The sequence below is a fragment of the Phalaenopsis equestris genome, unplaced genomic scaffold, assembly GCF_001263595.1.
Source record: "Phalaenopsis equestris unplaced genomic scaffold, ASM126359v1 Scaffold232463, whole genome shotgun sequence".
Classification (NCBI taxonomy): Eukaryota; Viridiplantae; Streptophyta; class Magnoliopsida; order Asparagales; family Orchidaceae; genus Phalaenopsis; species Phalaenopsis equestris.
This window is the reverse complement of record NW_018250428.1, coordinates 93,099-108,114: the sequence shown is the minus strand read 5'-3', so window position 1 is coordinate 108,114 and position 15,016 is coordinate 93,099.

Here is a 15,016-nt window from a genome sequence, read left to right as displayed (position 1 = left end):
CCCTTAAAAAACTCGACTAAATTTTATTAAAAGTGTGCTACCAAACACCCTTAAAGAACTCTTCTCCCCTCTGCCTTTGCTCGAGCAAACTGCATGGGAAAAAAAACCCTCATCCTAGTCATAGATCGATGAAAGAAACTATCTTTCATGCTCCGCCTCGACAACAGCCAATAGAGGTCAGCGAAAAGCACTCATCTTCTCACCTCTTCTTCCGCATCACAGGACACTACATATTCGCAAAAAAAAAAAAAAAAAAAAAAAAAAAAAAAAACTCATCTTCTCAACTTTGCCTCCGCTCCTGCAGTGACAACCACCATCCTGTCACCGTCAACCATCATCAGCCACCACTTACACCTTGAGATAAGGCTCATTGCAGAATCACATTGCAAAATCCTATAATCCATTGTGGAATAATGAAGTGCCTTGAAGCAATACGTCTCTAGTACATGGTGCGATGATGCACCCTGAAGAAAATGTAACAACGCATATTGAATATGGTGCAACAACACACCCCAAAAAAAAGTGCAACAACTCATCAGAAATACAGTAATGACACATCTCAAAAACGATGTAATAACACACCCTACATATAGTGCAATGTGCCTCCAAAAGACGATGTAACAGTGCACGCTGAAAATAGAAACTTTCTTCAAACTCCTAAAGCTCTCTTCTTGCAGCCCACCACCATGGTCTATATAACACATTATAGTCTACATGATCCACAACCCGTGCAGCTCCCAACTCCAGCTTCTGCGACCTACGGACGTCATCATAACTCGTCATTACGACCTACTTGACCAATTATGGCATAGATGGCTTAGAGCTTGTTTAACTCCCAACTCCTGCCTCTGTGATCAACGGAGATTGTCAGAACTCTCCACTACAGTATATATGATCAACTACGATCGACGTGGCTCACATCTCATATTGCTTCTAACTCTGACCTCTACAGCCTGCCAACTTTATAACCGCTCACCGCTATAGCTTATGCGACCAAATATGACATAGCCTCCTACCAATACCACTATAGCTAACCAACTCTGTCGATGCAACCATCTATGGTCCACACGATAAATTACTACTATGGCTTCCAGCTATAGCGTATACAATAATTTGGTGCCACAGTCACTGTCTAAAATATTAATGATGGACTGTTAGTTCCATACCAATCAGTTATGACTCTTTCAGCCAGTTATCATAGAGAATCATAACCAAACTATAAATATTATCGATGATCTAATCTTGTACATTATTTTATAACTCCATCTTCCCTAATTCAGTAGAAGTGGGCATGTGTACTCATCAGTCATAGTGGATTATTTCAACTAAGACAGTCAGCCAGTTATCATAGAGAATCATAACCAAACTATAAATATTATCGATGAACTAATCTTGTACATTTATTATGAACAATTTTATAACTCCATCTTTTCTAATTCAGTAGAAGTGGGCATGTGTACTCATTAGTCATAGTGGATTATTTCAACTAAGACAAGTCTCAAAATTATTTCCCTTTTCAGGATTTTTCACATAAAAATTGATAACTTCTCTTGTGTTTCTTTAATTACCTATGCATGTGATAGATTTTTATACAATTTTAAAATGCTAAATAATCCAAACTGGGGGCAACTTTTTAAATAATGTGTCCTCAACACCCCCCACCATACTAGAGTTCTTTCTCAACTGGATTAGGAAGCATACAACTTTAAGGTTTGATACATGAGCTGCTTTATACGCTCATGTAAAAAACATCCACCCTATTGGACAAAAATTTAAAAGCAGCAACTAACAAGGTACCAAAAATATTTTTGAGTATGACTTTAACTTTATTTTAAAGAAAAAGTATGGCCCTTCCAAACTATACCCCAATCTTGATAAACATAAAATATTTTTTAACACCTCATTATAGGTTTAATCGATCTCAAGGATGACCACTTCCACCTCTAGCTACAGTTGTCAAGCAAAAGCTTTGATTAATAGCCTCAGATAGGTAAAAAATCCTTCGTGAATTCTCATAAGCTTCTTCCATTACAGGCTAATATCGTCAAGCAGGTGTGATTCGACTAACTTCTTAGGAAAAATCAAACATTTGTAGTAGTAGATAAGGTCTCTACTCATACCCTTATAAGTCGAGCCCAAGAGACAAGGCTCCACAGGAAGATACCATATTTTTAGAAGTTGAGCCCATGAGGCAAGACTCAATGTGAAGTTACAATACCCATAGATTTTAAGATCAGGAGGCAAGACTCGATAGGAATATACCATGCCCCTAGAAGAACGCATGATAGGAAAGTCTCGATGGGAAGCTACCATGCCTTAAAAGACGAGCCCAAGGAAATTCTCGATGGGATGCTAGTAGTGGATATGCTTCTCATTAAAAAAACTCCTTGAAAGTAAGCGGTTAACAGGGTATCCACTCAAAGAGCTTATAAGGCTACAAGCCTCAGAAGACACGTGTACATCCAAGACCTCACAAGGCTACATGCCTAAGAAGGCACATGTGCCTTAAAAACCCTATAAAAGCATAATACTTTAAATGTAAATGCCTAAGAAGGCACAAAAATTTGAAAGAATGAGCTGAAAAATGCATTGAATTTTCTTTAAGCACATGTGCTAACATTAAGGCTCGTTTGACATAACTTTTTTTGTGACATGGTGGGAAAACATTGGAATAGTGACCCCGGCCACAATTACACAATTATTTTTACTACAAAAGATTTTAAAAAACTTGGCCCAAATTATATTTAGCGGCTAGTGTAAATAAATTAAATGATTTAAAACTTATATGATAAGCCTTCTCATTAGGGATACTACGCAAGTATACGTATCATTTCAAGTAACATAAGATTTTCATTAAAACCCCCGGTATTAATTCGACAAGGAAAAGTTAGAAATTTTATGTATTTGAATAAGAAAAACCTTTACTTTAAACTGTATAATATATTCTATGAAAATATAAAAGCAATTCAAGTGAAAAATTAAGTTTACTAATTCCTACAAGTGCAAATTAAAAGTAAATGCAGAGATTAAAAATAACTAAAACTAGAAAATTTAATATATTTAATGAGATATTCTCCTTGCAAATAATTCATAATTAATGTAGGATTGCATATGTTTAGAAGTTTAACTGATGTATTGTGACAAATAGGAGCAGACATACTCTTTTCTTCTTCTGAGCATAAAGAACATTAACTAATCTAAAGTTGGTGTTGGCATGTATAGTACTGTATCTAAAGTTGGTGTTGGCATGTATAGTAGTGTTGGATAGTTTCTATCCTCTCACAAGCCTCTCACCTCTAGATTACCCACTATGCCCTCTCTATAGGACCTACCAATGACCTTTAATTCTAATCTCTTGACCAAATTGATAAAAGAATCTAGCCTATCAACCTAGAAACATCAATTCTACACCCATGAAATTTTATCTCCCTATCTATTGGCACTCCCTCTGGGCGATCATCATGGCTCTTTCCAAAGTAAAATGTGGTACTCACTAGTTAAGGAAATCTTAGCCTTCTTAGGTTTGTAAGTTTCTCAATAGGTTTTAACAAAACAAATAACCAATTTGCAAAATAAATGATGAACCGTTGAAAATGCCATCACAAATTTTCGGAACTAGAGAAGTTTTAAACAAATCAAATCCACCACATAATTACTTTTTATTGCAAGAATAAAGAGGAAAACTACTCATAAGTCATAGGGATAACAAAACAAAACATATTTATAAAACTCAAATCCAACATACAAAAGAAAAGATATAAATATTTATCTCAAATGTTTCCCCATGCACTCCTCTGAAATTACTTAACTTTTCTGACTCCACAAGACTTTTACAAGACTCACAATACTCTAAAAATCACAAAGACACACTAAGTTGGGGCCCACTCTATATGAGTTCCTCCCTTTCTCAAAAAGACTTCAAGACTCTCTCTTTCATCCAAAATTAATCCTAATATATAGAGTTTCGAAAATCACCAAGGGTTGCTTCAGACATATTTTTAAAATTTGTCTAAATTCAATGAATATAAGTGTAACTATTTCTGGAGCCTAGGAGCCAAACTATCACATCTAGGCACCAGCCTCGATTTTCATTTGGCTCTTTAGTGCCAGCTTGGCTGTTATTGGCAGTTGTCTTAATTTGTCTCATTTTGCTCATTTTTTATGTATTTTTTTGCTTTTTTTTTTCTTTTAAACTCTTTTTCTGGCACTTGTAACCAAAAATCCAGTAAATACTTTTTATTAAAGCATAATATCCTAAAAAATGAATATAAAATCTGCATATAAAATAAGTGATTTTAAGGCGCATCAATTCCTCCAAACTTAAACGTTACTTGTCCTTAAGTAACCCTTTTACTAAATAAATTATTATTACACGTGAAAGTAGGTTTCACTTAGAAATTCTTATAGTTTTTATTCTAAAATGTGATAGTAGAACTTAAGAAAATTTTTTAACAATGTAGGTTAGTACCAAAGTATAAGAATATTTAATAATCAAGTCTAAGAATTTTGAATTTTCTAATTATTTCAAAAATATTTATAATTTCTCATACTTAGAAGTCTCAGAAAAATTAAAAGAAAAGAATTTTATGAGAACTCTAGTAGTAGAGATGCTAATACTTTAAAATTGTAAATAAGCTTAGAAATGTAAATAAATCTCTTCCGTGTAAATAAGCTTAGAAATGTAAATAAATCTCTTTCGTTAAGTTTATTCAAGTGAAGCCACTCCCCTCATCTTTTCTTTTCTTAAGCTTCTCCTCACATATTTTTTTTTGCTTTTTTTTTCTTTTCTTTTTGGGATCTTTTTAATCCTTACTTTTTCCTTCTTTTTTTTTTATGTGATGATTACTTTATCTGGATAGCCTTTAATGATTTTGAACTTCACTATTCTCCTCCTAAAGTTAAAAACCCATCGCATTTCTTCACTTAATAATGTGTATTAGTTTAAAAATAATTTTTCATAGTCGCCAATTCTTTTTGAAGTGTTACATCTAAGACTTCTTAGTATTTCAAAAATATAATTTCTCTACTAAGAATAATGAAAAAATAATCCTAAACTTTTATACCAAACACCTTAACTTTTGAGTTACCCCTTGCTACTTGAAAATTTTACTTTGGACTATTATAACATTATAAGATCAAAAATATATTCTTCTAAAGTTAACACCACATATCACAGGGTATGTTAAAATAATTTAAAAATATAGTTTATCGAGGACAAATAAAGTTTGAGTTTTAAAAAGTTTTTTTCCTTCCCCCAAACTTAAATTTTTAAATAATTTAAAATATTTCTACGCATATTAAGCATCATGTGAGAAAAAATTAAAAATTCCTTACATGGAATAGTACATGTACAACCAGTAAAAATAAGTGTTGAGCAGTAGAAAATCTAAATTAAAACATGTAGATCATGAAAATTTGCAATGTAAAAGACTACTCTAACACACAAGCAAACTAGATAAACAGGAGCAAATACAATAGTAAAAATAAAAGTACATAAAATTGTTCTACATAAAACATACATCAAAATTCTACAGTAAGAAGGATCTAAAAATCACATAAACTACAGAAATGTAAGTTTATCCTCCTCCTCCTCCTCCTCCTCCTCCTCCTCCTCATCATCATCATCAAAGGGTATATCTTTATCCATGGATTTGCGGTGTCATATGGATAAAATCGAGGGCATGTAGGAAACTCAACTGAATGATCTCCTTTCAAAAATTTCACTAATGCCTTGTCATATGTCACATCATAATCACTCTTCCTCTATACATATTCTACCATTTGATCAAATTTTATATCCATTTCTTACATGTTGCTCTGTATCACAAACACTGGTGCTCCAAGTATCTCTCATTCAACATGTCACATGGTTTTAGAAACTAGGTGGAGGCTCGGTAGCAGTAAAAGTAGAAGGTCTAGAAGTAGAAGGCCGAGAAATAAAAATAGATGGTGCATCAGGAGCTCTACCTCTAGGTCATCCATAAACATCAATATTATCCCTCTTAATAGGCTTAAATAGCTTCAACTGCTCTTCCCAGGAATTAAAATTTACTCCAGATTCTTTGCAAATAGTAAAAATCAAAGAAGGAAAACCCAGACCTACAATAATATTGGCTTTGGCAGAAGCATTAACAATCTCAAAAATAAGAGAGCCAACATCAATAGGTTTCATTTCTTGGATGTATTAATTCAATATGACTCTTTCTTTTCACATGTCACCTCACTCAAATGGTTAGAAGGAAGGAGGCAGGCTCATGTCACCTCACTCAAATGGTTAGAAGGAAGGAGACAGGCTGAAATAAAATAATGACAGATCTTTGAGGTGGCATTGAGAATGGAAGAAGAAAAATTTACCTTAAGTTCATTTCAGATCTTCCAGGTTGCATGTACATCAGTCAGATATGTAGTAATATGGTCCAACTCTGCTTCAGATGGTGTATACTCAAAATAAAAGCAATTTGTAGTAGGAGGCAAACCATGCTCTGCTTCAGATGGTGTATACTCAAAATAAAAGCATATAATTAACATACATGATATTTATCCATTCAGAAGTAAACTCAACCCTTTTTCCTCGATCAAATATATCATCATTAGAAGCTTCTGAAAAATTAGCATAAAATTCTCATACCACAGAAATGACAGCTATGCCAGTGAAATAACAGAAGGTCTCCTAGTGCAGAGCTACAATCTCATTCTCAATGGCACCACCGGGTCTGTAAAAACTTCACTCCGTAATGAAAGTTCTTAATAATGCAAATTTGTTATAACAAATTTGTTCTTTGATATTTACGAACTTTGCATGGTCGAAGTTTTCTTTTCCCATTCCCCATTGTGCTTTGATATTTACAAACTTTGCATGGTCAAAGTTTTCTTTTCCCATTCCCCGCTTTGTCTTAGAAGCCATCTAAAAATTCAAGAAAAATTCTAACAAATTTTAAAAATAAGATTAATGGCTTCCTACAAGCTCTTTCAAGTATATGAGGCTTAGATCCATAGATTTTTTACCACACAATCCAAAAAATTATCATTTTTGGCCTCCACTCTAGGTGTGAGAAAATCCATGGTAAAATCACAAAATAATTATGCCAAAATGAAGTTCTAACCTCAAGAAGATGGAATCTTGTGGTAAAAAGTCCAAAAGATTGAAGATTTAAGCACAAGGAGGAGCCATAGGACTGGTTTCCATGAAGAAGAAGAAGAAGAAGGCGAAGCCTAGGCGTCAAAAATGACATGGGCTCAGTTTAAATCATGAAATAAAGGTGTTTCAGTCGGTTCAGTTGAACTGATGACTAGGCGCTAGTTTATGCGCCTAGGCGCCCTGTTGTGTCAAAGTTTGGCACTTAAGCGCCAGTTCGGGCTCTTAGGAGTCAGACTCAAAATTTCTTATGGCTTGATTTTAACGCATAACACAACAAGTTTAAGGCCTCTAAATAAAAATTTCTAAATAACTAATCATCAAACCTCATATTTATGATCTCCCCAACATCATCTAACTTCCAATTATTCAATCATAATTTTCAATCCAAGATTGATTCCACCATTATAAAACATGATTTTCACAAACATATTTTCATTAATAATCACAGAGTGATAGTAGAAGAGAAACTAAAACATAATACAACACTAGAAACTAAAAAGAAACAAACACACATTCCAATATTAAATAACATAGCACACAATACATCAATTACTAAAGTCGACACAAACTTACACACAAATACTAGAATCCTTCCAAATATAAGCCCTTATTGACCTCATTTTCATCCCCCTTCTCCGATATTAAATAGTTGTGATCAAACGTGTGGACAAATGGAGCACTAGGAAATTTCATAGCCATTTTTGTGTCAATCCCAATACAATTCTTTTTGCTATACATGGTTACCTGATAATCCTGATAGCATGTCATGTGATTGGATTGGAGTTTCAGCTGCCACTCCAAGTGCTTGTACTGTTGATACATCTCGTGCAACTTGTTGTGTAAAAGTGATAGGTCTTCTTCAATATTTCCTAATTTTTCCATCATCTTTTCCAAACTCAAAGCTAAAAACCCATTGAAACAGGTTTGAACATCTTTGTGCACAAACTTATCTCCATTGGCCTACCATTTTTTTATGCTTCATGGAAGCAAGAAAATGGACTAAAGAACTCAAACTCCTTCTTAACTTCTTATCTCAGGCCTATTTTAAAAACTTTGGATGATTGGGGACGAAGATAGGGCAGTTTAAATAGAAAGGAATGGGTAAAAACTGCGTTGGGAGTTTTTTCCCATGTCCAAAAACTATGACGCCTAGGCGCTGGATCCTGGCTCCTATCGTCCGTTAAAAATTCCATTTCAAGAATCTAGTTTTGTATTTAATTTAATATACATATAAATTTGATTTTTATAAAAATATTATTTTAATTTGAAAAATAATTTTTTAATTTTTTAAAATATGAGACTGAACCAATCTCATATAAACAATAGTTTAAACAAACAAACACAACACTGCATGTAACACATCTATCCCAAGGAATAGTCACATTACTTGATAGTGAGGATCATTAAACAAACTACAAAATTTATGAAATCTGTCTGGTTTGCGAACCATTTTTTATATAAGCTGACAAGTTCCCCTATCTAATATGGAAGATTAAATAGAGTTTATATTACCTGGGTTCTTAAAGCTCCCTATAGAGGCAAGACCTTATAGTTAATAACATTTTAAAAGAACAAAGTCACATAAGAAAACTCTTAATTTAGATCAAAAAATATTTTCTTCAAGAATTTTAAAGGATAGAATTTTTCAAAGATCAAACCGAGAAATGTCAAATGGGAAAGGCTCAAATTTGGAACAATTATTATGGAATCCAAAGGAAGAAACTAGGGACTGTCACAGATTCTTAGGAGAACCTCAATGACTTCTTAAGCTATTCTATGGTTTGGCTTCAATTTCAAGAACTAAATTATTGAATGTTTCATCCTTCCAATTACTATTATTTAGGGCTTACATTTGCATGACACAATCATACAAATAGCCTGGAAGATAGGAGGATTTATGTCGTAATGAACAATAATGCAAAGGCCTAAAGATAAAGTGAGGATTTATGTTATCCTAGGCAAACAACCTCGGAATCCTATGGTTGGTTGTTTAATTCTAAGAAGAGATTTACTGTTGTAGATCCCCTTGCTATTGTCAGATGCTACCCTCAAAGTTATCCTCAAGCTCCTCGAATAAGTAGCAGTACTAAATTCTAAGTTTTCAAAAGGTTTAAATGACATGTTTCATTTCAATCATTATGGGGGGTTAAATTAGATTAGAGTGACACCGTTCGGATCCTACGGTTCCTTCTTTCCAGTACCACTATTTTTGTTGAATTTACTTAGCTTAAAAGAGTTGTTATGATCATTTAAACTGGAGAGATCTAATTAGCAACCATGGGTTACCTCATCCGAGGGACTCCCATAAATGCAAAAGGACGTGTTATGACGTCGTATTTGCAAGGATTTATGGTTACCTTTGAAAATGTTTAATTTAATTTTTAAAAATTGTTTGAATTTTTAATTTAGAAAAAAATTTCATTTTATTAACCAAGCATGCATGGTATGTTGAAGCAGTAATAAATTACAATAAATGAAATGACATAAAGTAAATAAAACTGTAAAAGCATACCTGTCATGTTCTCGCTGCTCCAACTGAAATGTTAGAACTTGCAACATATATATAATTTTGCATAGCATTTAAAAAAATTGCAAGTACAGAAAACGAGAAAACTAGCTGAAGGTGCATCTACCAAACCCCAGGTCATAACTTGGAGGGTTTTTAAAGGTTTTAATGGATGATTTTTTGAAATAAAGAATAATAAGTTCAATTGTTCTTCAAACCATAAGGTCATAAAAGTGTTCAGAGAACAATCCCTAACAGATTTTAGAACCCTTTGAAACATTTTGAGTTCATTTGATCTTATTATATTATCCAAATTTAGATTTAGTTTCAATGAATTAATATACCCTATGCTTAGTGAACCTTGATGCTTTAATTATCCCAGGAGTGGGGTAATCAAACAGTCACTTAATGTTTTACTTCAAAGTTATGTGAATGGGAACCCTGATACACCTAAAAAAATATAGTCTTTATGTACTCATTTTTATACCTTTTTTAGATATTTTTCTTTAATTCAAGGTATTTGTGTGTTTTTTCTTCAGATTCAATCAAATGGATGAAAAGTGGTGAAAGGAGTGAAGAAAAGAACAAATTTGGAGCATAAATGAAGAAGGTGTGTGATCCCAAAACTGCTTATATGCAACAGTATAACAATAATTTTGATTATATTTTTGCTTATATTTCCTTATTTCGCAACAAAATAAAAAACTTGATCCTCAAGAAAAATAAGAATTTAACTTTTAATTATATATATTGGGATACTGCGAAAGTATACACATCGTTATCAAGTAATATAAGAGTTTTTGATTAAGACCTGAATATCGAACCCATAGGAAAGATATGCAATATGCACTTTTTGGAAAATTTCTATTTTTAAAAATAATTATTTAAAATAAAGACATTTTTGCAATAAAGAAAGTTTAAATATTTTTGGTAATTTTAATATTTTGACAAAAACAAAATAAATTTAAAAAGATAGCTTAAGTTTTTTGTAGAAGAAAAGCTCCAAATATGAAAATATATTTCTCCTTGCATGAATCAGTAATAAGTATAGGAATTCTATTGTGGAAGTATGCATATTGTGTTGTGTCAAATAGGAGCAATAATATTCTTAACCCTTACTAGAGATGTTGTAAAGAATATTAACTAATTTAAAGTTTGAATATATGAAAGTCGGCTAGGCGGGGAAGATACTAGTTCTCACTCTAGAATTCCCTCGATTCCCTCCACCTGGGGGCTAACATCTCGTATCAGAACCTAAGACAATAAACCACGTTGGGGGCTTTAACATGTCATGTCCTCAAACTCTACACCCTTCAATGAATATTTCCCTATTTATTTGCACTCAATCATATGAACTACATTCTCATTCATACAACCTCATCTGATTCTTTCCAATTGTTGACTGAGACAATACCAGCCTGGTTCTTACATATTCTCACAAAAAAAATTTAACATCTGGATTGACCAAATCAAGAAGTAAATGAATTACATGGATTTAACTCATCAAAACTTCTCCCAACATTAAAGATCAATACTCTCCACAACTTCCATCAAACACTTAATTACTTATCATTTTAAGAAGAAAGATAAAGAAAATTACTCATAATCCATGGAGAAAATAAAACTACACTTTAGTTTAAAAGTAGAAATCATTGTCAAACCAACAACAAGTCTCAATTAAAACCAAAGGTAGTCTAAAACAAAAGATAAAAACTTATCTCAAGTCCTCCACCAAAATCTTGAAGTTCCTTTGAATCTCTTCTCTTTTACAACACTCTCAATATAAGGCTAAATTTTAAAAAAGATAAATTTGTGGTGCCTGAAAATCTCTTCAACTAACTCCCAAATTTTAGAACTTTCAAAACTTTTCTAGTACTTTTAAGACCCTTTTTAAAGTCTCAATCTTCCTTCTTTTATAATTCTCCAAAAGGTGCCTTAGTAACTTTTCAAAATATGTCTTGATTTGATGTATTTCCCCAAGAGATGCATCCTTTCGCAATAATTTTTGTCCATGGTGGTTTTAACCACTTATTAAGCTAATAGGTGCCTCAAAAATCTCTTCAAAATTTACTTGTCCAATAACTGCCACTGGCGCTTAAACGCGGGATTTATGGCGCTTAGGCGCGACCTTCTCTGTTTAACCGGCGCTTAGGCACCAAAACACCTTTGCACATTTTTCACCTATTTGCTCCAAATTTGATTCTTTTTCACTCCTTTAAGTATTTTTCACCTTTTTACCTGTACCTGAAAGAAAAACACAAAAATACCTTCAATTAAAGCGCAATATCTCAAAAATAAGTATAAAAATGTGTCTGAAAACACTAGATATTTTAGGCGTATCAGTGTGCAAAAGAACTATGGTGCATAAGAACCTAGAACTGGAACTTACTTATTAGTAAAATAGAGAAGACCAAGCCTAAGTGCCCAGTACCTTGTGCTTAAGCGCCAGAAGTAGTTATTTGGTGATTCAATCAATTTGGACAATTTTTGAAGAGTCATTTGAAACAACCCTTGGTGAAAATGTAGGAAATAGTTAATGGACACAAAATACATTCAATTTCTATTTGGAAGGAGGCAACCCTTGGAAGATTCATTAAATGTGGACACATTTTGAAGAGACACCAATGCACCTTTTGGAAAATTATAAAAGAAGTTTTGGATTAAAGAACCAAGAGAACATCAACCCTCTTCCATTCACGCACACACACCGCTGACACCCATAGCCACCCGCCGCCGCCCTTTTATTTTTATTTTGAGTTGTAGTTTGTATTGTAAGCGAAGGAAGAGATTCAAAGGAACTTAAAAATTTTAGTGGAGAGCATTTGAGATAAGTTTTTATCTTTGTAACTACATTTAATTTTAATTTAGACTTCTTATTTATTTGCATAATTTCTACTTTTAAACTTAAGTGCAGTTGTGTTTTTTCCATGACTTCTGAGTAGTTTTCTTTATATTTTTCCTTAAAATGAAAAGTGATTAAGTATTAGATGAAAGTTGTGTGAAGTATTAATCTTTAATGTTGGAATAAGTTGTGATGATTTTAAACCTTGTACTTCACTTACTTCTAGATTTGACCAATTAAGATGTTAATATCTGTTGTGAAAATATGTAAGATCCGAGATTGTATTGTCTCAGTCAACAAATGGTAAGAATCACATGAGATTATATGGGTGAGAATGTAATTCATATGATTGAGTTAGAACAAATTAAAAAAATTACTAGTTATATTTATTTATGTTGTCTCCATACTAAAAAATATCTACTTAAGTTTAATTAGTAATTTACTTTGCTTTCAATTATAAAAAAGTTAGAAAAAGAATCAAACTTTCATTCATATTATTACATCTATTATTTGAGTAAGAATATTTTGCTAAGTAAAAGTTGTTATCTAATTTCTTCTGATTTTAGTTGCAAATTGTTAATTGTCCCTGTGGGTTTGATATTCGGGCTTAATAAGAAAATCATATATTACTTGATAACGATACGTATAGTTGTGTCGTATCTCATATTTAATTGTAAAAATTATATTCTTATTTTCTTTGAAGTCAACTTTTTGCCTAGTTGTTGCTAGTGATTAAGTTTTTGGCATTGTTGCAAAGTATAAATGATAAGTAAGGAAAAAAATTAAGAATATTACCGCATACATTGTATGACATATAAAATCAAGTTCATGTTTTTTGTGTCATTGCCGAAGACAAAATACAAAATTTTTGAAGAAATTTTTAGAAAACAAAATTCTATTTTTATAAAGTATTATTTAAACTTTTAGATTTATTATAGGAATATTGCAGTGCTTTTTTTTAATATAAAATCCTTATATGTGTGATTTTATTTTATTTTATGTTGTTTCATAGTAATATATGCATAGTTCAGGTTCTATAGGACTAGTGCCCTATGATTCTAAATTAGAAAGAACTATTATAAAATTTTAAAAACTCATAGTTTCTGAAAAAATAAAACAATTCAAGAAATAACGAACCAAAATAATTAAAATGCTAAAATTAATGAAGAGTTTAGACCTTTAAGAGATTATCCAAACCCTACGGTGGATGAAATTCATTGTAGTCTTTAAAAACCTACTATAGTGGCTAATTCATTTGAACTTAAACTCTCTATTATCCAAATTGTATTAAATAATCAGTTTGGGGGAGCACCAATTAAAGATCCAAATTTACATCTTAACAAGTTTCTAGAATTGTGTGTTATATTTAAATATGATGGTTTATCAGATAATGCTATAAGACATAGGCTTTTTCTTTTGTCCCCGATGGATAAGGCTAAGATATGGTTACATTCGTTAGCACCTGGATCTATCAAAACTTGGGGTGATTTAGCACGGAAATTCCTTGCTAAATATTTTACACCATAAAAAATTGTGAGGTTTAGAAATGATATTACATATTTTTGTCAGTTTGAATGGAATATATATATGAAGCATGTGAATAATTTAAAGAATTACTGATAAAGTGTCCACACCATGCTATACCAGATTAATTAATAATTCAAACCTTTTATAATGGATTAGCTGGATCTCTTAGATCTGTTATCGATGCCGCTGCTGGTGGTTAATTGATGTCAAAACCATTTCATGAAGTTTATGCTTTAATTGAAGAGATAACTACTAATAATTTTCAAGGCCTTCTGAGAGGGTAAATCTTAAGAAAGTAGCCAATATTCATGAATCTGATGCTTTTGCAATGTTAGTAAATCAAGTTAATACAATTTCAAGGAAGTTAGACCAATTAGAAATGAATTTTTGTCAACCAATTGCAAAGATTGAAGAAAATTCATTAGGTCAAATGGTAGATTCTCAAGCATCATTAGAAAAAAAAATAAGTAGAATAACCCATATTCAAACTATTATAACCCAGGTTGGAAGAATCATCCTGACTTTATATGAAATAATACTTTGTGTGATAATAATCAGCAATGGGGGAATAACCAAGTAAACCCATTGGGAAACTAGAACAACCAAAGGAATGGTAATTATAGACCTACTTATTCTCCATGTTTCAACAGTAATCCATAATTCAAGGAGAAAAAGTTGTCTATAGAAGAGGTGGTGTTACAAATGGGAAATCAGTTACAAAGTCAAGGAGCTACAATAATAAATATTGAGAATTAATTTGGAAAAATAACAAATTCATTAACTAATAGATCCTAATGAACACTTTCTAGTAATACAAAAGTAAATCCAAAAGACCAGAATAAAGAAGAATAAAGAGAGAATAAAGAGCAAGTAAAAGCTATTCAACTCAGAAGCGGAAGAGAATTGGAAGGTAGAGTTCAAAAAGAAATTGAAGAAGAGAGAAAAGAAATTGATAAGCCTAAATAGGGTGCTCCGAAAGGTTTATATCGACCTATTTCTCCAC